At 38.5% G+C, this 26,387-nt stretch overlaps 1 protein-coding gene and 1 non-coding gene across 3 annotated transcripts in view; both read left to right on the top strand.

The window, feature by feature from the left end:
- The first annotated feature begins 11,630 nt into the window (after positions 1 to 11,630).
- Positions 11,631 to 11,737, top strand: LOC112067116 (U6 spliceosomal RNA). The gene has a single exon (XR_002893089.1). It is a non-coding gene; the product is annotated as a U6 spliceosomal RNA (small nuclear RNA).
- Positions 11,738 to 18,707: 6,970 nt separating this feature from the next.
- Positions 18,708 to 26,387, top strand: part of MICU1 (mitochondrial calcium uptake 1) — a 202,499-nt gene continuing 194,819 nt past the window's right edge. Inside the window, exon 1 of one of the 2 annotated variants that reach the window (XM_055081391.1) lies at positions 18,708 to 18,849. The gene's annotated coding sequence lies outside the window, so the exon portion shown is untranslated. The remainder of the gene's footprint in view (positions 18,850 to 26,387) is intronic. The other variant, XM_024132038.3, reaches the window with a different exon arrangement.

Raw genomic sequence — 26,387 nt, 5'->3', positions numbered from 1 at the left:
AATATCAAAAAAAAACAACCCAATCCAAAAATGGGCAGAAGACCTAAATAGACATTTCTCCAAAGTAGACATAAGATTGCCAACAAATACATGAAAAGATGCTCAACATCACTAATCATTAGAGAAATGCAAATTAAAATCACAATGAGGTATCACCTCACACCAGTAAGAATGTCCATCATCAAAAAATCTACAAACAATAAATGCTGGAGAGGATGTGGAGAAAAGGGTACCCTCTTGCACTGTTGGTGGGAATGTAAACTGATACAGCCACTATGGAGAACAGTATGGAGGTTCCTTAAAAAACTAAAAATAGTTCATTGCAGCTCTATTTACAATAGCCAGGACATGGAAGCAACCTAAATGTCTATAAACAGATGAATGGATAAAGAAGATGTGGCACATATATACAATGGAATATTACTCAGTCTCTAAAAGGAATGAAATTGAGTTATTTGTAATGAGGTGAATGGACCTAGAGTCTGTCATACAGAGTGAAGTAAGTCAGAAAGAGAAAAACAAATACCGGATGCTAACACACATATATGGAATCTAAAAAAACAGTACTGATGAACCTAGTGGAAGGGCAGGAATAAAGACACAGAAGAAGAGAATGGCCTTGAGGACATAGGGGTGTGGCACTGACATATATACCCTACCAAATGTAAAATGGATGGCAAGGGGAAGCTGCCACATAGCACAGGGAGATCAGCTCAATGCTTTGTGACAACCCAGATGGGTGGGATAGGGAGGGTGGGAGGGAGGCTCCAGAGGGAGGGGATATGGGGATATATGTATGCATATAGCTGATTCATTTTGCTGTGCAGCAGAAAGTAACACAACATTGTAAAGCAATTATACTCCAATAAAGATATTTATAAATAAATAAATACATAAACAAAGTTATAAAGCCAACTACTAGAAAAAAACAACTAAAACTGAAGGGAGGGAAAATAAGGAAAAGCGAGAAGTAATTTAAGAGTGCTAAATTTTGTATCTTTTATAATTAGCAACCAATAAATATTGTTGAAAGTTGATAAATCAAGAGATGGAAATATCTTTATTTTTATTTTGTACCTTGCAGTACTGTTTAAAAAATTTTAATGTGCATATATCACTTTTTTAATTAAAAAATTAAAACACAGCAAAGTACTTTTTTTTTAATGTGACTTAGCTAGAGCAAGTATTTTGAGCTCTGATTTCCCATCGCTAAACTAATTCAGGAGACAGGGAGGCAGCTTCCCAAGGGATGTGGCTGTACTTTAACTGCTACTCAGAATAAAGCCTTATCTAGGCTGTGGAGTTGTGTTCATTACTCCTCACTGAGAAACTCTTCCTACCTAGGGCATAATGATGGTAAGCAAGGGGGAAAAAAGGGGTGGTTTTCTAGCCCCTGGTCAAGAAGTAGCCCCTTGGAAGAGAAATATTTAATGTGCTTGTGGAGAAATAGGACAAGCAAGGGTTGGATTCACAACAATATATGGTTAGTATTGCTGACTAAATGCTTTAGCTTAGAAAGAAATTAAGTTTTTAAAAAAATTTATTTTTTTTAAATTTTATTTATTTTTGGCTGTGTTGGGTCTTCATTGCTGCATGCGGGCTTTCTCTAGTTGTGGCGAGTGGGGGCTACTCTTCGTTGCGGTGTGCAGGCTTCTCATTGCGGTGGCTTCTCTTGTTGCGGAGCACAGGCTGTAGGCGTGGGGGCTTCAGTAGTTGTGGCATGCAGGCTCAGTAGTTGTGGCTCACGGGCTCTAGAGCACAGGCTCAGTAGTTGTGGCGCACGGGCTTAGCTGCTCTACGGCATGAGGGGTCTTCCCGGACCAGGACTCAAACCCGCGTCCCCTGCATTGTCAGGTGGATTCTTTTCTCTTTTTAAAAAATATTTATTTATTTATTTATTTATTTATTTATTTATTTATTTATTTTGTGGTACGCGGGCCTCTCACTGTTGTGGCCTCTCCCGTTGCGGAGCACAGGCTCCCGACGCACAGGCTCACTAACCATGGCTCATGGGCCCAGCCACTCCGCGGCATGTCGGATCTTCCCGGACCGGGGCATGAACCTGTGTCCCCTGCATCAGCAGGCGGATTCTCAACCACTGCGCCACCAGGGGAGCCCTAAAAAATTTATTTATTGATTGATTTTTTTTTGGCTGCGCTGGGTCTTCATTGATGTGCGCAGGCTTTTTCTAGTTGCAGCAAGTGGGGGCTACTCTTTGTTGCAGTGCGCAGGCTCCTCATTGTTGTGGCTTCTCTTGTTGTGGGGCACAGGCTCTAGGTGCATGGACTTCGGTAGTTGCAGCACGTGGGCTCAGTAGTTGTGGCTTGCGGGCTCTAGAGCGCAGGCTCAGTAGTTGTGGTGCACGGGCTTAGTTGCTCCATGGCATGTGGGATCTTCCTGGACCAGGGCTTGAGCCTGTATCCCCTGCATTGGCAGGCGGACTCTTAACCACTGCACCACCAGGGAAGTCCTAAGGATGATTATTAACATTCCCAAAACATCACCCTGTTACTTCACCACCAACCAATCAGAAGAAAGTCCATGAGCTGCAATCCTCACCTCATATGTTGCCTTTAAAAACACTTCCTTGAAAGCCATTTGGGGGTCCCAGTCTTTCGAGCATTAGCTGCCCCTTCTCCTTGCTTGGCACCCTGCAAACAATGCCATAATTTCCTTCACCACACCCTGATGCCAGTAGGTTGGTTTTGCTCTGTGGTGGGCCAACAGATACAAGTTCAGTTCAGTAATATTGAGATTTCTTCAGTTTTTTACTGAATGCCCTTTTCCTGTTCCAGGATCCCAACCAGGATATCAAGGCTGTCTTACTTTTAATGATGTTCATTTTGACCAGTAGATTCAAGTGTTTTCAGGTAAATGGATCCATCATAAAGTTCTCCACTCAACCTTCCTCTTAATGGTTTTAGCATCTATTGGTTATCATGGCCTAGGTCCATTATTTCATTAGGAGCTGCATAATTTAAAATCCTTTGATTTCTCCTGTAAGTATTAGCTAGAATTCTCCTATAAAAAAGAACTTTCCGTTCTCAGGTACTTGGTTACTTTTGAAATACTGAACAATTTATCTTGCATAGATTTTAATGGTTCTAAATGTTAATGATTCTAATATACCCATGTGATATGTGTGAGAAATTCCAATTACTTTGTTTAAAAAATTTATTTATTTATTTATTTATGGCCGTGTTGGGTCTTCATTTCTGTGTGAGGGCTTTCTCTAGTTGTGGCAAGCGGGACCACTCTTCATTGTGGTGCGTGGGCCTCTCACTATCGCGGCCTCTCTTGCTGTGGAGCACAGGCTCCAGACACGCAGGCTCAGTAATTGTGGCTCATGGGCCCAGTTGCTCCACGGCATGTGGGATCTTCCCAGACCAGGGCTCGAACCCGTGTCCCCTGCTTTGGCAGGCAGATTCTCAACCACTGCGCCACCAGGGAAGCCCCCCAATTACTTTAAACTTTTAAATTATTTGCACAAAAGTACAAAGAAAATGACTTCTAGTCAAAACCTGTAGCTTTCATCTTCCTCTAAGTAATTTCTGCCATTTATGAAGACTGACCAAAAACATGTTGCAAGGATAAGTGTTAAGTTGCCTAATAAAGAAAATGACTATAGTATATTTGTTTTGAGCCAAAAAATTCCAGGCACTTAACTGGTATTAACAATTAGTCCTCACAGATGTTTTAAAACTTAATTATAATAAATACTATTCTTATTTAATTTGCATGATGTAGTGACAAATACCATAATAGATTATGGCTGAGGAATTGAGACCCAGAGAATTAAAGAAAGTGGCCTAAGGGACTTCAGTACTAAAGAGAATTAGTAATAAAAATATAAAAGAATATAACCCTTCTACAAAGGTATGGCATGTCACTTGTTTCCCCTCAACCAAATACTGTACAATCTACCTGTGTAGAGCAAACTTAATTTTCTAATAGTAAAATATATTACATAATATTAGAACCATTGAAAAAGAATAAATATCTAGTAATCAATCAAAAAGGGTTTCCAATAAAACAGTGGCCTCTTCATATTCCCCATGTTTCACTATCTACTTTATTTTCCTCACAAATATAGTCACCACAATTGTTTAGAAATTAAGAGGGCATGATCCAGAACTTCCCTGGTGGTGCAGTGGTTAAAAATCCGCCAGCCAATGCAAGTGACACAGGTTCGATCCCTGGTCCAGAAGATCCCACGTGCTGCAGAGCAACTAAGCCTGTGAGCCACAACTACTGAGCCCACACGCCACAACTACTGTAGCCCACATGCCTAGAGCCTGTGCTCCGCAACAAGAGAAGTCACCGCAATGAGAAGCCCACACACCACAATGAAGAGCAGCCCTACTTGCCACAACTAGAGAAAGCCCGCGTGCAGCAACGAAGACCCAACACAGCCAAAAATAAATAAATTAATTAATTAATTAAAAAAAAAAGAAATTAAGAGGGCATGATCCAAATTTTTAAACACACATGTAAGATGGAGTCCTTGGCTAGTTCTTGAAGGAACTTTTCACATTGTCTACCTCATGAACTGGAAAATATGTTCCTAAAATTGGGGCGTATACTCTATTGAATATACTACACTTACCTGATTCATGCTAATGACCTTTGGAGGTAATAGCTGGGAGCAAGAGAAACTTAGAATGGATAGTGAAGGAGGGAAATGATGAGCACTAGTTGTGACCTGAGATTAACTGCTGTTGTGGGAGACTGTAGCTTGTCCCACTAAACTTCCTTTTCTAGGTTTCCCCTTTGGAAAAGAAGCCCACAGGAACCATGGCAAATCTAGTTCCCAAACATACATGAAGAAATAGATTTGTGCAGAACAAGAGGTTTACTGTGGTAGCCACTGAGATACCACACCCAGATCTCCCTTTAAGAGATTCTGCTGCAGGGAGCCTAGCTGATTGACAATTGATACACTTTTGGTTCTCATGCTTTTGGGTCAGGCCATACTTCCTCTAGGCTATTCCCAGCCAATAAGCACAGCAGAGTGTAAGAACTAGTCCATTCCTACACAAAGCAGGATTCCTTTAACTGGCAACTTCAGCTCAGGGACTTCCCATTGGCCTGGGTGAGATTTTCTCAGAATTGCTCTATGGTTTGAGGCTCTTCCCACACAATCCTTCCTTCCCTCTCTCCTGTCACAGGTGTTAGACCTGCCTCACTCTCCCTATATGCCCCTTCTCCTTTCCCCTTTGTCTTTCATAAGCATTCTCTCCAATGAATCCCTTATACATCAGATTTTATCTTGCTGCCTGCTTCTCCAAGGATTCAAATTGACACACATTACATAAGAGTTTAGCCCCCTGGGTTAAACTCACAACTGTTTATAGCAAGTATAAACAATTTCTTGGAAAACTATATAGACAAATAGATGGCTTAATATTAGAATACATACTTTAACTTAAAAATAATGTTAATGCAAATATACATGTAAATTATTGAATGGTTTTAAGGTCTTAATTAGCAATCAGAATATCTCCTGGGTTTGATCTTAGAAGGTGTATCTATCCATCATTTAAGCACTATTTTCTAGTTTTGGGGTGGTGTTATTATGTATAGCAGAATTCTTCTCCATTCAGGATCAAATTCTACTCTCTCACTTGTTCTTAGCTCTTAAGGGTGGCTATGAGATATTCAGGACCTGTATTTCTACGTGCCGTTGAGTAAGGCATATCAGCAGAAGTAAAAACAGAAAGTAAAAGAAGGAGAAGTCAATCATAGTTCATGGTTTATTCATATTTTATAGTGCAAAGCAAACAAAAATGGAAACAGCAAACCCTGGGCATCCTCAAAGCCAACTGATACTGGACCTAATTCACCTACCTTGTGTCTCAAATACCATTTTATACCATGCTGGGAAAGCTGTGGATTCCTTGAGGATATTTGTCTTGATTTCCTAAAAGAAAAAATAAAGTCATAGTCACTTGGCTTTTTTCTCCCCATCATGTGACAAAATCATATGATATCCATGACGAAAAATGAAAGTAAGTTTGATTTGGGGAAAAAGGAACAGTATCATACTTTCTTGGCTTATTTCTAAGCCCCTCACCTTGGAAAATATCCAGCACTTAATAAAAAAATTTTAGGACTTCCCTGGTGGTCCAGTGGTTAAGAATATGCCTGCCAATGCAGGGGACACGGGTTCGATCCCTGGTCTGGGAGGATCCCACATGCCACGGAGCAACTAAGCCCATCGCCACAACTACTCAGCCCATGCTCTAGAGCCCACAAGCCACAGCTACTGAGCCCGCGCACCACAATTAGTGAAGCCTGCGCACTCTGGGGCCCGGGTGCCGCAAATACTGAACCCGCATGCTGCAACTACTAAAGCCTGCATGCCTAGAGCCCGTGTTCCACAAAGAAGAGAAGCCACCGCAATGAGAAGCCCACGCACCGTGACGAAGTGTAGCCCCGGCTCACCACAACTAGAGAAAGCCCGCGCACAGCAACAAAGACACAGTGCAGCCAACAACAACAACAACAAAAAACCTGTATACTAAATTTTTGACAATCAACGTCAAACATCAAAATGATATTGAAATTTTGAAATATCAAAAATGATACTTTTGTATTGTAGCAAAATAGCTCCCTTTACTCCAGAGTGAATGTGAATTGTGACTCCAGGTTGATAGAGAAATAAATGTGATAAAAAATGTAAATATTAGATCTTCATTATTTTAAATGTTTTAAGGGATAAAAATTAGGGTCTCTCCAGAGATAATGTTGCTTGGAGTGTGTGTGTGCAGTGTTTATTTTCTATTATTTAATGAATGTACTTAAGTGCAAATACTTGTGAAGGACATCTATTCATTCAATTAGTATTTACCAATTTCCCACAATGTGCTAGGTACTATTCTAGGTTTTAGGATATCTGGAGAGACTTGAAAGGGGAGATGACTTCCTGTTTGGCCCAGGAGACACCTTTAGCTCAGCTATTCTTAGAAAGTGATAGCCTACTGATTTTGTCTCTTGATGAGGACTTCATGTGTTTTTAAATCCTGGATTATGTTGTTTCTTTCAGTTCTCTTTCTGTACTATTGTGAAAATTATGTCTAATAAATAGAATCTAGACACCAATCTGCTGAGTGTTTTTTGAAAAGAGATGCCACATCTGAAGAAATTCTAGAGAGAGCAGAGAAAACAGACAGGAGGAATTATCAAAGAAACAAATCAAAGTTTTTTAGAAGTAAAGGACTCAAGTCTCCTGATAAAGGACCTACTGAGTGGCCAGCAGATTAAATAAGAAAAAGGCCCACAACATGGCATATCATGCACTGGGGAAAAAAGGAGAAGACCTAAGAACTTTCAGAGAGAAAAAATATGAAAGATCAAGAACTAAAATTTCATCTCACTTCTTGAGACCAACACTGGAAGCTAGAAGAGAGTGGTATAATGTCTCAAAAATCTTCAAGGAAAATTGTTTCTAATTTAGAGTTCTATACCTAGTCATGCTATCAACTAAGCTTACAGCCAGATGAAAGACAATTCCTGATATATAAAATCTCAGAAGCTTTGCATTCTTTCTTAGAAAGCTACCACCAAAAAGAAAGAATAAACTAAGAAAAAGGAAATGCTCATGAAAAAGAGGGAGAAAAGCAATAAAGAAGACAAGGGTCTAGGTACTAGGAGATCTACCATAGGAGATAGGTGAAGGGGATTCTCAAACTGATAATGAAGGCAAGTTCATGAATAACAGATGTACAGGAGGCCAACAAAACAAAAGGTAAAGACAAGGGGTTCCAAGAGGCACAAAAATAGCTTTTCTGTTGAGTTGGAACATATAAAGAAAAAATATATTAATTCACAATAAATATTTATTGAATATTCACCTTGACCCAAAAACACTATCCTCATGGAGCTTTCATTCTAGCACAGGGAGTAAGATAATAAACATAATAAAGAAATAAATTCTGTATTAGAAGGCAGTAAATGTTATTAAAAAAGAAAAAGTAAAGCAGGGTAAGGAAGATTAAAATTGCTCTAGGTGGGGAGGGGCGTAGGGTGTATATGACAATTTAAAATACAATTGTGAGGATAGACCTCACTGTAAAGTGACGCTTCAGGTAAGACCCAAGAATTGTACTGGAAAGGACTGGAAATAGGGAATTAGTCATGTGGCTATCTGGCAGAAGAACCTTCTAGGCAGAGGGAACTGCCAGTGGAGGTGAAGAAACATGAGCGGGAGAGATGCCAGAGCAGTAGTAGAAAATGAGGTCAGAGAGGTACGTGGTGGGGGATGTGTCATGCACAGCCTTGCAGATCACTGAAGAAACTGGCTTTTCTCTGAGGGAAATGGAGAGCCTATGTAGAAGTGAAATGATTGGCTTACATTTTAAAAGGATCACTCTGGCTGCTTTGGGAAAATAGACTATAGGCAGATAAGTGTGGAAACAGGGAGATACAGTAAGTCCCCTACATACGAATGAGTTCAGTTCCAAGAGCAAGTTCACAAGTCCAATTTGCTCATAAGTCCAACAAAGTTAGCCTAGGTACCCAACAAACACAATCAGCTATGTAGTACTGTACGGTAATAGGTTTATAATACTTTTCACACAAATAATACATAAAAAAACAAGCACAAAAAATAAAGAAAACATTTTTAATCTTACAGTACAGTGCATTGAAAAGTACAGCAGTACAGTACAACAGCTGGCATACAGGGGCTGGCATCAAGTGAACAGGCAAGAAGAGTTACTGACTGGAGGACGGAGAGGAGGTGGGAGATGGTAGAGCTGAGGGATCATCAGCAACAGGAGACAGAGGGCGAACTGCAATTTCACTCACGACTGACGTTGACGGCACAGGTTCTGGTTCCTTGCTGGATTCAATTCTATCCAACCTCTTGAATAAACGTTCGCATGTTCACATCTTTGAAAGTGCACAACTTGAAGGTTTGTATGTAGGGGACTTACTATAATAAGGAGGCAATTGGATTGCCTAGTAATTGCCTAATAAAGAAGCAATTATCACAATAATTCAGGCAAGAGATGTTGGTAGCACTCACTACAGTGGTACATCGTGGAAGGGATGAAAGAGGAATTAGTGATAAACACATACAAAATTAAGCAAAGTTAAGAAATGAGTAAAGTATTAACTATAGGAAAAACAGAAATGATATAAGAAAGGAAAGGTCATAATGATGGAAACACAAAATGTTAATTTAATCAAATATTATTGATATATGGTTATATTGGGAGGGTATGTGGTGAGAGTATGGCTAATTTCTTTAACACTAAGAGTTCCTACAAATTACTTTAAAAAAAAATTAGCCCAGTAGGAAAATATGCAAAGGATATAAACAGACAGTTCAAAGGAAAAAAAAAAAAAAAAGGACAAAAAGAAGTTGAACTTCCCTCAGAATAAAAGAAAAGAAAATTAAACCTATACCAAGACATCATGTTTCACTTAATCAGATTGGAAAAGATCCAGAAGTTTGATAAAATTCTGTGTTGGGGAGGATATGGGTAAACAGGCATTCTCATATGTTGCTGGTGGGAGTATAAATTGGTATGGCAATTTGGCAAAATCTACCAAAGTCACATACCCTTTTCGGTTGGACATGGAGATGGGCCTCCCAGATATCCCCTTTCAAGGAAGGTCTTGTTGTCCCAGCTGCTGGAGGATCTGTCAGCTGACAATCTTCAACTGTCAGCCCCTGCAAGTTTTGCCTCAGCTGCAAAGACTTGCCCCATCTAAAGTCAGTGCCTTCTTGGGGCAGCCCACTGATGGAGGAAGGGGTATAAAAGCCTTTTCCACCCAATGTGGGCCAATTCTGGTAGGTTATTTCAGCTCCACAGCTTCCCGGTGGGGTTGGCTGAGGCTGCATGGGGCACCTTCAAAGCTCAACTTACCTTCTGCTCAATCCCACTTCCTCCTTCTCCCTTCCACAGATGTTGAACCCAAGGGCACTCCCTAATAAACAAACACCCTGACTCTAAATTTCTGTCCCAGAATCTGCTTCCCAGAAAACCTAACCTGTGAAAAATTTGACCCACAACTCCACTTTTAGGAATTTATTCCATAGATTACCCACATATCAGCAAAACGATATATATTTGAGGTTACTCTTAGCAGATTATTTTTAGAGGAAGAATTAGAAACACTCTAACGGTTTGACTAAACAAATCAGGTGACTGATTAAATAAAGGCATGTCTATACAATGTAATACCACATACCTATATAAAAAACTGAGGAAGCCCTTTATGTATAAAAAGGTCTTCAAAGGGTACGTGGGTGTGTATATATTCGTACACACATGAAGGATGTATAAAAATTAATGTCATTTGTTGCCCTGAGTAGATTTGGGTGTCTCAGGGACTGAGGTGGAAGAGAGATTTTTCATAGCATATACCACTGTACTTTTAAAATTTTAAACCATGTGAATGTGTTATAAATGATTAGAAATGATTTTTACTAGTCAAATTATTTGACTTTTATACTACTTATAAAAAACTATATATGCATAGCTTTGATAAACTAAAAATTAAATTTAAAAAGACTTGCTTGTTAAATAAGAAATTAACAAATTGTGCAAAATGATTCCCATTTTTAAAAAAACTGTATACACATACAGATAGACACATTGATAGAAGCATGGAAAAACTTAACAGCGGGTTTTATCTTTGTGGGTAACATCAGAGTAGAGAGAAGGACTTATATTTTTTTGTCTCACACACTTATCAATTGTTTGAATTTAAGGGCATGCATATGTTTGTAATTAGAAAGTAATGTTTAAGAATTATGGGACAGACTAAAACTAAAAAATAGGACACCCCACCCCACCCCACCCCCACTTTACCAATTATTTTAGAGGAAACTTTTGATGATGCCTATAGGAAGTTGAAAAATTAAGTTTCTAAAATAATTTAAGGAAACTGGAATAAGTGTACCAACTTTGTTTTTTCTCCTTTGTTTAACCTTGATTCATCTAAACAATTATCTCAATTAGTTAATTTCTTAAAACATCTAGAATCAAATTTTAGTTGCAAATATAAAAATTTCCTGCAACTGGGATTAGGAATTTTTTGAGAGGTGTTGGGATGTGGTGGTGCCTGGGGGGGCAGCCCGGTCTGAACTTCTGGGGACCCCCTGATTTGCTCTTAACATTAGAGATTATCTAGTCCTTAAAGGTAGTGGTTGAGAAACTATATTGCAATGAGCTTGGGGAAGGCAAAGCTAACGTTATTCAATCTATTTTTCTGTATTCCCTCTGTCTTGTGTCCTGCAAAGTGCCTAGCACTTAGTAAGTATTCAATAAATATCTAGGTAGATAGATATGGATAAAAAGGAGTGATGGGTACAGTAAGCCCTTGATTGTGTATTGTTTAAAGTATATTTCTTTTAAACCTCAGGGAAACTTTTTGTTTCATTTCAACTTTTTGAGAGATTAGGATGGCTATTTTTACAAAAGAATAGCAGGCTCAGAGGAGGTGAGAGAACTTGAACTTGTTCAAGGTCTAGGAAAGGTAAACAACTGAGCATTGTTAAAGAGATAAGGAAAGATCAGACCCCGGAGGAAATTCTGTGCTACATAAAATAGATCATGGCCTTTGTTAAGTAGGGGATGGAGAGCCATGAAGGGCCTTATGAAGTAGTAAGGGAACCAGCCAACCAGTGCGGGTTTGGGCAGAACATTAAAATGGAGTGATACAGAGATTAGCATGGCCCCCGCACAAGGATGCCATGAAAATTTGTGAAGGGGTTCATATTTTTAAGGAAAATTTTCTTTTTCAGCTTTTTATTTTATCTATATCAAACCTTATGCTGTACACCTTAAACTTATACAGTGATGTATGTCAATTATATCTCAATAAAACTGGGGGAAAAAAAAGTTCTTGAGACCCATGTGAGAGATGAAAGTGGCCTGAACTCGCTCAGTTAGTTGGGGTGGAGTGGAGGGTGCATTTTTTGATAAGCATTTAGATTTTAAATATTCTTCTAGATAAGGTGATCTTTTGCCCAAAGATGTAATGAAGATGACTTGAGTGAACAGGTAGATAATGGTGCCATCAACTGAAATAGAAAATGAGAAAGCAGGAGGAGGTATTTGAGGTAAGAGGATGAATTTTGTTTTGGATATATTAAGTTTGGTTGGTTGAGGCCAGCCAGCCATGAGGCCACTGAAGTGGGCAAAGTCTCTTACGCGTGGCAGAATGAACAGGTCTGGGGTTGGATGGTAACTGGAGGCTCAAGTCCAAACTCCACCAGTTGAGTGATCCTGAACATAATCTGTGACTGTATTTACTATTGTGTTTAGAAAGTCCCCTTGACTGCATCTTTTTCCCTAGCCCTGTGCTGTCAAATGCTGTCATTTAGCCATGTGTGGCTATTGAGCTCTTGAAATGTGGCCAGTCCAAACTGAGATGTGCTTGGGGGGAAGGGATAAATTAGGAGTTTGGGATTAATATATACACACTACTATATATAAAATAGATAAACAAGAAGGACCTACTGTATAGCACAGGGAACTATACTCCATATCTTATAATAACCTATAATGGAAAAAATCTGAAAAAAGAATACATATATATAGATATATATGTATAACTGAATCACTTTGCTGTACACCTGAAACTAACACAACATTGTAAATCAACTACACTTCAATTAAAAAAAAAATCCATGGGGAATTCCTTGGCAGTCCAGGTTATGTTGCAGGAAGGGGGACCCCTTCCAGGGCCCGAGAATGGGCTCTTTTCTAACACTTGGAAATGAATTGTCTGAGGAGACACACATGCTGACAAAGCAAGAGACTTTACTGGGAAGGGGCACCTGGGTGGAGAGCAGGAGGGTAAGGGAACCCAGAACTGCTCTGCCCCATGGCTCACAGTCTCAGGTTTTATGGTGATGGGGTTAGTTTCAGGGTTGTCTCTAGCCAATCACTCTTTTTTTTTTTTCTAATATTTATTTATTTATTTGGCTGCACCAAGTCTTAGCTGTGGCACGCAAGATCTTTAGTTGTGGCATGTGGGATCTTCAGTTGTGGCATGTGGGATCTAGTTCCCTGACCAGGGATTGAACGCAGGCCTCCTGCATTGGGAGTGCAGAGTCTTAGCCACTGAGCCACCAGGGAAGTCCTTGGCCAATCCTTCTGACTCAGGGTACTTCCTGGTGGTACACACATTGCTCAGCCAAGATGGATTCCAGCAAGAAGGATTCTGGGAGGTTGGTAGGATGCATGGACTGGTGTCCCCTCTCTCCTTTTGACCTTTCCCGAATTCTTCCAGTTGGTGATAACTTGTTAGTTCCACATTCTTTACCAGGATCCCCTGTTCTAAGATAATGCATGCAAGTGGCTACTATCTTGCCTGGACAGGGTGGGCGGTTTCAGTCAGCGTTAGCAGTGCTAACAGTTAGGACTCAGCTCTTTCACTGCCACGGCCTGGGGTTCAATCCCTGGTTGGGGAACTAAGATTCTCACAAGCCATGCAGTGTGGCCAAAAAAAAGAAAAAAATCCAAATCAAAATGTGAGTATAATTTATAAGTATAAAATACACACTGATTTCAAAGACATGTTATCAAAAAAGAAAAGACTGTAAGATATCTCATTAATAATATTTTATGTTGATTACATGTTGAAGTGTTATTTTGGATATGTTGGGTTCAATAAAAATATACCATTTAATTAAAAAAAGGAATTGTTTTTGCCTTTTGTAACATCAGTTACTTTCCTTCTTACTGGTAGTATATAATCAACTAAAATTATAAAAGATAATTACCACCTGACTAGTACTAATAGTGGAAATAAAAAAACTAAATAAATTAAAAGGTTCATGATGAATGTTCTAGCCCATTTTGGAATGAAGTCTAAGAGAGAGAAATTGGAGAGCCCTTAACTTTTTTCTTTTTGAAAACAATTTAAACTTACAGAAAGATTGCAAGAATAGGAGAGAGAACTCCTGAATATTATTTATTCAAGTTCACCAACTTTTAACATTTTGCTGCATTTGCATTCTCTCTCTCTAGATATTTTCATTTATTTTTTCTGAACAATTTGAGAATAGATTGCATGTATTATGCCTCCTTACCTCTTCATACCTCGGTGTGTATTTACTACGAATATATGTATTACTTTATATAATCAGTACATAGTTATCATATGTGGGAGCTACTTTTTTCTAATCTATGGTCCATATTCCAATTTTGTCAACTGTTTCAATAAATCTTTTATAGTATTTCCCCTGCTCTGGTACAAGTTCCAGTTTAGATCACGTATCAACTTTGCCAAGTCTCTTTAGTCCCTTTTATATGTAACAGTTCCTCAGCATTTTTTTGGGGGGGGGTCTTTCATGACAGTTATTTATTTATTTTAAAATATTTATTTATTTTATTTATTTATTTTCTTGGCTGTGTCTGGTCTTAGTTGCAGCATGTGGGGTCTTTTGTTGTGGTGCACAGGCTTCTCTCTAGTTGTGGCCTGCAGGGGGTTTTCTCTCTCTAGTTGTGGCACGTGGGCTGCAGGGCACATGGGCTCTGTAGTTTGCAGCACACTGGCTCTCTCATTGAGGCACGCGAGCTCAGTAGTTGTGGTGCGTGGGCTTAGTTGCTCCGTGGCATGTGGGAGCTTAGCTCCACGACCAGGGATAGAACCCGCGTCCCCTGCATTGGAAGGTGGATTCTTTACCACTGGACCACCATGGAAGTCCCCCTCATGACAGTTATTTAATAGAATGTTCTTCAATATGGGTTTGATTGATGTTTCCTCACGATTAGATTCAAGTGATATTATTATGTCTTTCTCAGGGTATCACATCAGGAGGCATACGGTCACTGATCAAAGTGTTGTCTAGTTTCTCCACTGTATAGTTACTTTTTCCCCCTTCTAACAAATACACAATCTGTGGAGAGATACTTTGAAGATCTGAAAGTATACTGCTTATCAAAATTTCCCCTAGATTTAGAATCCATTGATGATGTTTTCCAAACCAATCTTTTCTATGATAGTTGCAAAATGGTGATTTTCCAACTCCACCACTCTCTCTGTATTTATCAGTGGGCATTTTCTTTAGAGAACAGCTTTCCTTTTCCCCCATCTCCCTCTCTTTCTCTCTCTCATTAGAATACACGAATGAATTCTTATTTTATTCAACAGATCATAATTCATTACTGTTCTTATTCTGATACTCTAGTTATCCCAGATTTGCCCAGTGAGAAGTCCTTCAAGTTGGTTGCTGTTGGCATGCCCCCATTTTATTTTCTGAACACTTTCTTATTTCTGGCCCAACAAGATGTTCCAGATCATCTTGTACCTTCCTGCCCTAGCCCTGAAATCAGCCATTTCTTCAAGAAGCTTTGATTCCTTTTCATGGGGAAAGGTATTTACAAATCAAGATCTGTGTAGGGAGTCTTTAATTTTGAAGTTATTTTCAATCATAAGATCAAGAGGAATATATAACAATTTTTATAAATCATCATATTTACGGCTGATTTAGCTATTTCCTTTTTTTTTCTTTGTGGTAAGAAGGAAGGAAACATTAACCTTATTTTAAAATTTTTTCATATTTACTTGAATATAATTCTGGCGACAATATTAGCAAAGAACACCGATTGCAATAGCAACTATGGATCATAAGTCTCTCAATAGTTGCTTGAATGTAATATATACTCAAAAGAAATTTGTGATGGAAGATTGCGTAGGTTTTGAAATACTATAAGCTAATCTGTGGAATCCTGAAGATAAGTGTAATGAAACATGGGACATCTCACTGAATTCATTTTAAAGAAATTGAATCAAATCTCTATAAAATAACACTTTTTGTCATCAGATTCTTGTTGCAAAAGATGTTTTGCTTCTTGTGCTGCAAACTGCTGTGGTAACATCTCACATTATTTTTATGTGATAAAGGCAGATGAACTATAAAATGTTTGAAATAAGTACATCAATTTCTATTTTAACTGAATGAAATTAAATATGTACTCTGTCTCTTGATAACACAGGTCTTTGAACAATGATATACTTTTGAAATATTGAAGATGAAATAAAGAGATCACATTTTATGTGTGACAGTACTAGGGACAAAGACCAAGTCCATTTCTCTGTTGCATGTACTTTGTATTCATTCCCAAACCCATCATTATATGGGAATACTCGGGTCACGTTTTAAAAATCCAAGTTCCTGAGCATCACCCTGATGCACTTAAACATCATATCTCTTACTCTAGGAATATGTATCTTTAAAATCTTCCCAGATAATTCTGAGACAGTTGATCATAAAGCTGATTTGGGAACTATTGAAAGTGGCAGAAAATATATTAATACCAGGGTGTAAGTCTCATTATATATACATAAGTTGCCCGAGGGCAGGAACTGTGCTTATAAATTTTTATAAGCCCAGCACCTATTATGAGCCTTGCCTATAGTAGACATTCAACATATGCTTAAGAAAATAATTTTAACTTCAGATTTTATTTGAGTCTTAATATTAGTTTGTGCAGGGGATATAAACCCACTTTAGTGATATTATATATTCATGTGACAGGAACCTCCTTGCATAGCAAGCTGAAAGACAGTATTGGATTGGTGGACTGATTTCTAATGAAGAATGTAGTTGTGTTCAGTTATGATCCTGAATTCTGCTAACTTACTCTATGCTCCTGATAAATGAAGAAAGAATACTCCCGTTTACAAGATTGGTTTATTCTGTAAATTATCTCTGTCTTGTTCGTCTTTCCACTAAATGTTCCACTTGATGACAAATGGTTTAAAAAAAAAGCAGCTAACATTTTTATGGTTTAAAACAGAGGTTCTCAAAGTATGGTCCATGGACTCCAGGGGTTCCCTGAAATCCTTTCTGGTGATCTATAAGGTCAAGACTCTTTTCCTAATAATAAGAAGCTGTTATTTGCCTTTATCACTTTCATTCTCTGAGTGTACAGTGGAGTTTTCCAGAGTCTACTTGATGAGTGATATTGAAGCAGATTAATGAAGAAAAATATGAGAATCAACTGTCTTCTATAAGCTAGACATTAAGAAATTAACAAGAATGTAAAACCATGCAGCACTTATATTTTTGAAAATATAGTTATTATTAAAAATATGTTGTTTATGTTAACATATAATGGGCTTATTTTTAATGACTAAAAAAATTAAAAATTTCCAGTTTTAATTTCTAAAACATGATAAGTATTGATAGTTATACATACATAAACAAAAGTTGTTTGGGGTCCTTAACAATTTTTAAGAGTGTAAAGGGGTCCTGAGACCAAAGAGTTTGAGACCAGTGATTTATGTTTTTACAGGTTATTTAATAATTAGCTGAACTGGTTATTTAGTTTTATACAGACGAATTTTGACCGAAATCAGTATTGAATTTCACCAAGTATTAAAAATTGATCTTTGTTCAACATTTATGTATTGATAACTTTCTTTTTCTTATTCTGAGACACACTTGACTCAGCTACGAGTTAAGATTCCAGGAGCCCCCAGAGTTCTGGAGAGTAACCTATGACACAACTTGAAATTCCCATCATCAGCATGAATGGACATGCTGCCTGAGAAGGATACCGCGCTAAGTGCCTGCTAGTAAACCTGGAAGGATGTCTTTATCAGATTTATCATTTAACAGAGAACAGGCTCTAAATGGAAAGTAACACAGAAAAGGCACATTTTGATAGCTGAGAAGCAAATCAGCAGATTCCTAACTCCTGTGGCAAGTAGATCCAGAGGACAGCAGATTGAAGAAAACTGCTTAAGATGTCCTTGGTGACCTTTCGATTAGGTCTTTGCCAGCTCCAGCATTTTTTGAGTCACTTAGGGTCTTCACCTGCTTCCCTACCTGCAATGGAATAAAAGTTTCCATCGACAGGGTGGTTGTAAAGAAACATTGGGTTGCCTGTAAAGTGCTAGCAGCAGTGCCATGAACACAATAATTTGTCGTTCTTAGGGTAGTGGGGAGGGACGGTCCTCTGAGAAGAAATGGAGAATAGTTGTTCTGCTTACTTCACAACTTAACCCAGTGATAGCTCTCTGTCTACCTCCTTTTGTTTCCATGGTTGTAGCTTTTCTACAGCTCTAGGTAAATTCTTGAAGAAATTTTTATTGAAAAGTTCTGTCATATCATAATCAAAATATTGTCATTCTATTTCCACAGCAGGAGAGGACCCCTCTGGAGCCTCAGTTCGGATAGCAACATCAGAGAAAAACACGCTCCTAACAGCTTAGTGACTAAACTCTCCAATAACATTAGTTTGCAAAGAGAACATTTGAGAAACCTCACAGTAGAGGAAGCGGTGAGGCGGTTTCTAAATCGGAAAAAGCTTCAAGGGCAAGAAATAGGCAAATTTTGTCAGCCGCCTAAATCTCATAGATGCAGTTCGAAAAGAACAATTCCCAACTCACTGTGGTCCAGTTTCCTTTTCACTGACTCCTTTTTGCTTAGCCAACACGTAAAAGGGTACCAACAAGGTGGCAGCAGGCACAACAAATCTCTTTAAAAGACTCCTGTACCCCTTGTGTGTGGGGGGCGGGGAGGGAGAAACGTCAGAGAAAAAGCCAGAGACCTTCTGGGTACTCTCTCACCTTCCCGCCTAAACACTGATGGGGCGGGGCCCTAGGCCGGGGCGGTGGCCCGATGCCCGGGCAGGGCCCGAGGCCGGGGAGGGGCCGGTTGCTTCCCTGGGCTCTCCCCACTCCTTTTTCTCCGTGCCCCTCCCACACGCATTTCACCACGATCCCGACAGGCTCAGCGGCCAGGAGAGTCACGTGAGGGTGGGCGGTGGAGCTGGAGGCTGGTCTCGCCTGTTTATTCGTCTCTATGGTTTTCAGAGGTGGGCGGCTTTGACGGAGGAGCAGCTGGAGAAGCAGCTGGAGCTCCAGCGTGGACGGGTAAGTCCTGGACTCTGAAGGGTATGAGGAGACAGCCTTTTAGGAAAGACGAAAGGGAAGAGGATGCGAAACAGCTTTAGGAACTTGACCTCCGGGGCCGGCTGTTTCCGGCTGTATGCTCTGGGGTCAGGCGACTTCTCTGGTCGAGAGGGATAGCTGTCTCTCCCTGATGTGCTCAGTTTAGGGGTTTGAGAGCAGTCCTTAGTCCTGCCTGCTTCCCTTCCTCAGCTTTCCTTCACCTCACCCAGTCCCTTCCCCCTGTCCCAGGAGAACTTCTACTACCGAGTTCCCAACCGCAGGGTTCACTTGAGCGCCGACGTCCCTCTTCTCACGGGTGACCAGGGACACATCCTTGGAATTTGTGGATGTGGTTGGAAGTGGGTGCGGAGTTTACAGTTAGATCGCTGATGGGGGAAGTATTAATCTTTGAAACGAAGAAAGAAGTGGAAAAATCACTGGGACCTGAAGGAACATAACAAAGTTCAGGTTTCTTGGACTGTTCAGTTTTTATCTTTCCCAGTGCCGTAACCAGTTTTCATTTTCTGTTAAGTTTCCTTCTCACCATACTATCCTGGCCCACAATACGATGCTTTGAGAATGAGCCGGGCGTTATTGACTCAGTGTGACTGTTGGGAAAAGAGTTTAAAACGAAATGTTTCTTAGGTTGCGATCTCTGTTATGTTATGGTTTATGGTTTCTTTATCTTCTCTTTCAGATGCCTAACAAGTATTGTAGATATTTGTAAATATAAGTAGAATAACCATATTATAGTTAAGGGACTAGAGTAAAATACTTTATTTTCCTTGTGGTACCTGGAAAGTCCTATTTTATTTCTGTTTTATAAGTATCAATAGATGTGTCTATCGGTTTGGGGGCAGTTTCTTGGGTATACCTTTGTTTATGTTAAAGTATTCCTTTGAGTTACATGTGCAAGTGATCTAGCAGTAGAAAGGAGTGAAACAGTTTGGGGTTGATAGTTGTAGGAGAGTTTAGGTTTCATTAAACTGTATGACAGATTAATAAAATGTCAGCATCTTGAGACAGGTGGTGGCCAGTTCGACCACCCGTTATCTTCCTAGCGTTGGGTAAGGTATTGAGCTTGTTAAATATTGCCTTATTCTAAAGAATTTTTAGAACCCACTGTCAGTTGTTTGTGAGAAGGTGGCTCTGGCCTCCAGCTGCTCTAAGTGTTCTTACTGAGGATTATAAGACACAAAGTAATGCTAACAAAAAGGAAAGATTCAGGAGTTGGTTGTGTGCCTGGGGAGAAAAGGAAAGAGTGCTAGAAACTAATAAGAGCAAGAGAACAAGAGTGTATTGCTATCTTCATTTATAATCTATAGAACATTTACGATATTCAGTAGACTTTTTAACATTTCCAAGGGGTGCATTTTGAGAGTGACTTTCCTGTATTTAACGATAGTATGTAATTTCTCCCATAATGCAATATTATGTAAAATAATTATAACAAAGATTTAACTGACACTTCAGATTTTATATTATTCAGAATTATAGGACTAAAGTAATTGATAAAGTTATTATACCTAATTTGGCCACGTTCAATCTTTAGTTTTCCCTCTTGAGCAATTTTTACAATGGCTGCAGCAATTGCTGAATGTTTACCATTTTTTTTCCTTAAGGAGTAGAGTTTTTTTTTACTATTTCCTTTAAAAGAGAGACAATTTAAAAAAAAAGTTTACTCACAGCTTTTTTCCCCCCACTCAAAATGAAAATAGCTTGATTTCGTGCCAAGGGAAAAAGCTGATTCTTTTTAAGTAGATGTTTACTCACTTTGGTAAATTATGAGAAAATTATTAATGCTTTTAAGACATGAAATATTGATGTCTCAGCATATTTGAGAAGAAAACACAGGGGTAGTTTTTTTTTTTTTTTTTTTTTGCGGTATGCGGGCCTCTCACTGCTGTGGCCTCTCCCGTTGCAGAGCACAGGCTCCGGACCGCAGGCCCAGCGGCCATGGCTCATGGGCCCAGCCGCTCCGCGGCATGTGGGATCTTCCCCGACCGGGGCACGAACCCGTGTCCCCTGCATCGGCAGGCGGACTCTCAACCACTGTGCCACCAGGGAAGCCCCGGGGTAGTATTTTTAAATGCTTTATATTTCTTATTATAAAAGTAATATGTGCTTATTTTTGAAAATTAAAAACATTGTAGAAAGTATGACACAAAGTTGAAATCCTGATTTATCTTTTCCCTGCCACCAGGTAACCACTAGTTTCCCTTGCATTTTTGGGAATCAGTGTGGAAAAGTAGAGTCTGGAGTCAGACTCCCTGGGAAAAATGGTACTAATAGTATTAGGCTAACATCCTACTACCTCAGAAACTCCAGAAGAGAGAAGATTTCCCTTTCTCTGTGATAACACCAAACTACTGTGTGGGAGTCTCCTTGGCCTGACTTGGGTCATTGCCCATCTTAGAGGCAATCTCTGTGGCCAGACAGATGGAATGCTTTGTGTGGCCAGGATTGGATCTTATTCCCACCCTGGAGTGGGGTGGAGGGGGATACATTTTCAAACCACATGAATTAAGGGTAGGTGACATACAGTTCCTAAAGGAAAATTGAGGTATCATTTCCTGGAGAAGGCGGAAAGATTGCTGGGCAGACAAAAACAGCAGATGTTCATTAAAATAATTTTACATATGTTTTAAAAAAATTAATTGCTTTCCTTTCCCAGTATAAATTAATTGTATTTTAAAATTTACATGTTGATTTTTCCTTTTTAAATGTGTATTATTTTATTAATTCATAAAACTTGAAATTTAAACTCTTTGCACCTATTTGTATTGTTATTACATGTATAAGTACTCATGCTCTGGAGTATTCAGATTTTCTAACTTTAAATATATTGTATATTTGGCCAGCTTGTTAAAATTGATTATTGGTAAGTATTTTTTGTACTGTGGGTGAACTTGGTTATATAAACTGTAGTTTATAAACAGTAAATAAAAGTGTTTTAAATATTTAAGTGTATATAGTAAATATGATTACATGCTGATTCTTTTAATTATTCCGTGTTCAAAAATCTGCATAGAAACGACTTCATTTGGAGCATTGTATAAAATATAAAAGATAATTGTCACTAATTGTTGTCACTGGGTGTTAACTTGAAAACTACAGTTAACATTAATGTCTGGTTTTATATCTTTATGGATTATTCTGACAGTTTATTATATTTTAAGAGAAAATATAATAGAAACAACATATTGTTTACTCTTGTTTTCATTTAAAAGATGTTAGTAGCTCGATTCAATGGACATTTGAACTTTAATTGCTAACATTGGTGGCTAACAATTAGCTAACAAGCTTTAGTTTAGACAGGCAAGTCTATATTCTAAAACCCAACTCCATCACTTCTTGATATTGAGCAAGTTACTTAATCTCTCTGAACTTGAGATTATTTCATTTACAAATGGAGATGATAATACCTATCTCATAAGGGTCTTGTAAGGATTAATTAATATATGCCAAGTGCCTAGGATGTAGTAGATTCTCATTAAATGTAATTGTTAATAATAACAATGACAAAAAAATAATGTCTAGAAGAGTTTATTTTCCCAATTTCAGAATGCTTAGCCCCAGAGAGTTTAAAATATATTGGTGTCTTCAGAATTAGCAAGATTGTTCTTTATTCAGTTTGTCTTGATTTTAGCAGGTTTTAAAATTCTATATTGCATATATAGCAATAAACGAGAAAACTTTGTTTAAACTACATAATTATTAGCAGACTGCCTAAGTTTTTAAAGATTGCTTAAGCTCACACAGCTTGATATATATAAAAAATACAACCCAGTCAAAAAAGTGGGCAGAAGACCTAAATAGACATTTCTCCAAAGAAAACATCCAGATGGCCAACAGGCACATGAAAAGATGCTCAATATCACTAAGTATTAAAGAAATGCAAATCAAAACTACAATGAGGTATCACCTCACACCAGTCAGAATGTCCATCATCAAAAATCTACAAATAAGAAATGCTGGAGAGTGTGTGTAGAAAAATGAACCCTCCTACACTGTTGGTGGGAGTGTAAACTGGTGCAGCCACTGTGGAGAACAGTGTGGAGGTTCCTTAAAAAACTAAAAATAGAGTTACCATATGATCTTGCAACCCACTCCTGGCCATGTATCTGGAAAAGATGAAAACTCTAATTCGAAAAGATACATGCACCCCAGTGTTCACAGCAGCACCATTTACAATAGCCAAGACATGGAAACAACCTAAATGTTCACTGACAGATGAATGGGTAAAGAAGATGTGGTACATATATACATAGAATATTACTCAGCCATAAAAAAGAATGAAATAATGCCATTTGTAGCAACATGGATGGACCTAGAGACTATCATATTAAGTGAAGTAAGTCAGACAGAGAAGACAAACATATGATATCACTTATATGTAGAATCTGAAAAAATGATACAAATGAACTTATTTACAAAACAGAAACAGACTCACAGACATAGAAAACAAACTTATGGTTATCAAAAGGGATAGTGGGGCTGGGGCAGGGGAGAGATAAGTTAGGCGTTTGGAATTAACACATATACACTACAATATATAAAATAAGTAAACAACAAGGACATACTATATAGCACAGGAAACTATACTCAATATCTTGTAAAAACCTAAAGTGGAAAAGAATCTGAAAAAGTATATATATATATATATATAGAGAGAGAGAGAGAGAGAGCAAGAGAGACACATATATATGTGTATAACTGAATCACTTTGCTGTATACTTGAAACTAACACAACACTGTAAATTAACTATACTTCAATTAAAAAAACATAAAAAGTAAAGATTGCCTCCTCCAAGTATAACTGTCAGGCTGGGGGAATGTATTGAGTGAATTTTACACAAACTCGGAGCTCAGTAAAGCTCAGTAAGTGGAAGATAGCATGTTCCTTCACTATACAAGGGGAGCTAAGCATTGAGCACCTTGGAAGTTCAGATCAGAATTTGTGGTGACTTTAGATAATTGGGGTATAGTTGTTTTACAATGTTGTGTTAGTTTCTACTGTATAGTGAAGTGAAGTAGAGTTTCCTGTGCTATACAACAGGTTCTCATTAGTTATCTATTTTATACATATTAGTTAGTGTATATATGTCAATCCCAATCTCCCAATTCATCCCACCGCCCCATTCCCCCCTTGGTGTCCATACATTTGTTCTCTACGTCTGTGTCTCTATTTCTGCCTTGCAGACAGGTTCATCTGTACCATTCTTGTAGATTCCACATATATGCGTTAATATATGATATTTGTTTTTCTCTTTCTGACTTACTCTGTATGACGGTCTCTAGGTCCATCCACATCCCTACAAATGACCCAATTTCATTCCGTTTTATGGCTGAGTAATATTCCATTGTTTATATGTACCACATCTTCTTTATCCATTCATCTGTCGATGGGCATTTAGGTTGCTTCCATGACCTGGCTATTGTAAATAGTGCTGCAGTGAACATTGGGGTGCATGTGTCTTTTTGAGTTATGGTTTTTTCTGGGTATATGCCCAGTAGTGGGATTGCTGGGTCATATGGTAGTTCTATTTGTAGTTTTTTAAGGAACCTCCATACTGTTCTCCATAGTGGCTGTATCAATTTACATTCCCACCAACAGTGCAGGAGGGTTCCCTTTTCTCCACACCCTCTCCAGCATTTATTGTTTGTAGATTTTTTGATGATGGCCATTCTGACAGGTGTGAGGTGATACCTCATTATAGTTTTGATTTGCATTTCTTTAATAATTAGTGATGTTGAACATCTTTTCATGTGCCTCTTGGCCATCTGTATGTCTTCTTTGGAGAAATGTCTATTTAGGTCTTCCTCCCATTTTTTGATTGGGTTGTTTTAGTGGTTACTGTGTTGAACAGTACAGATATGAAACATTTCTATCATCCCAACACATTCTATTTGACAGAATTGTTGTGGATTATTATAAATACACTTATATCTACATTTGCTAGTTTCAGATGATAGTTAATTTGTATTTCAATCATGTTCCTTGTTCAAATAAAACTTACTTTTAGATTTGGAAATTGTATTTTTAAAAATGATCAAGTAGATTCTATTGTAATGTATTTCAAATAAAGAAGCATTGCTAATTTTCTTGGGTCTTTGATCTATGATAACATTTGAATTAAGTTGTTTCAGAATTTGATTATCAACTTAAGCATTGATATCATCTGACTTTCTATCCTCATAATTCCTGAGATGGTAATGAAGCAAAATGGTTAAGAGCAATGGCCTTGGGATCAGAGAAACCCTCCTGTGCCATCCACTGGCAAATTTCTTAAAAGTGTTGAGCTTTGGTGTCCTTCTCAGTAAAATAGAAGTGATAATAATACTTAGCTCAGGGTTACTGAGGATTAAATAAGGTAATGGATATCAAACATTTAGCATAGGATCCCTCACAGAATAGTGTTCATTAGATGCTAGCATTAAAGAGAATTTGAACAACTAGTTGTTTACAAGGAAAAGAATTTTTTTGAAAAGTTGGGGAAATTGGAATATAGACTGGACATTAGACGATACCAGGGAATTATTGTTAAATTTGTTAAGTATAACAGTGAAATGTTTATGTAGAAATAAATCCATATTTTTGGAGAGGCATGCTAAACTATATAGCAGTGAAATGATACTATGTCTGAGAGTTGCTTTAAAATAATTTACAAAGACAATGAGGAATAAAAGGGACAGAAAAATTGAACTTAACTTCCATTTCCTGTGAAGAAGGAATAACAGGGACCATATTTACCCTCCCACCTGGAGCCGCTAAAAGGGGAGACAAAATATACAAAACAGTTGTTTCCTGGATTTTGGACGTTGTGCAGCAAAGAAGAGTGATGCCTGAGAGATGGGAAACAAATGACGTGAGCTCTGTGATTGTTCTGGCTTGCTGCCTGGAGAGCATTTCCCAGCTGCAGAGTAGGGAGGGCGAACCCAGGCAGAGCACAGTGGTCTTCCTGAATTGAGAGAGTCTGGGGAGGCCAAGACAGCTGGAGTTTGCTGGGAAGAATGCTAGAGATGAGAGAGCCAGAAGGAGGGAGAACCCTCATGTATTCAGCTGAGAATTGATCAGTGACTACATGTGAGGAAACTACCTGAGGCTAGGAAAAGAACTACCTGAAAAGAGCGAACAAAGGCAGGGATAGTGTTTTTTCCTACCAGCCAGAGTGGAATATATTTTAACAGGTCACCAGGTGGAGTACAGTAGTCTCCCCTTATCTGTGGGTGATACATTCGAAGACCCCCAGTGGATGCCTGAAACTGGGGAGTACCAAAGCCTGTATATACTAACTGGTGAGTAGCATATAAAGCATGAATATGATGGACAAAGGGACGATTCATACGGGGGGCAGGTGGGACAGGGGATGGGGCAGGGAGTGGGACAGTGTGAGATTTCATCAGGCTACTCAGAATAGCACATAGTTTAAAACTTATGAATTGTTTATTTCTGGAATTTTGCATTTAATATTCTTGGATCAAGGTTAACTATTGGTAACAAGCTACAGAAAGCCAAA

The sequence above is a fragment of the Physeter macrocephalus genome, chromosome 20 (genome assembly GCF_002837175.3).
Source record: "Physeter macrocephalus isolate SW-GA chromosome 20, ASM283717v5, whole genome shotgun sequence".
Lineage (NCBI taxonomy): Eukaryota > Metazoa > Chordata > Mammalia > Artiodactyla > Physeteridae > Physeter > Physeter macrocephalus.
The sequence above is the reverse complement of the archived record's forward strand: the minus strand, read 5'-3'. Positions and strand labels throughout refer to the sequence as shown.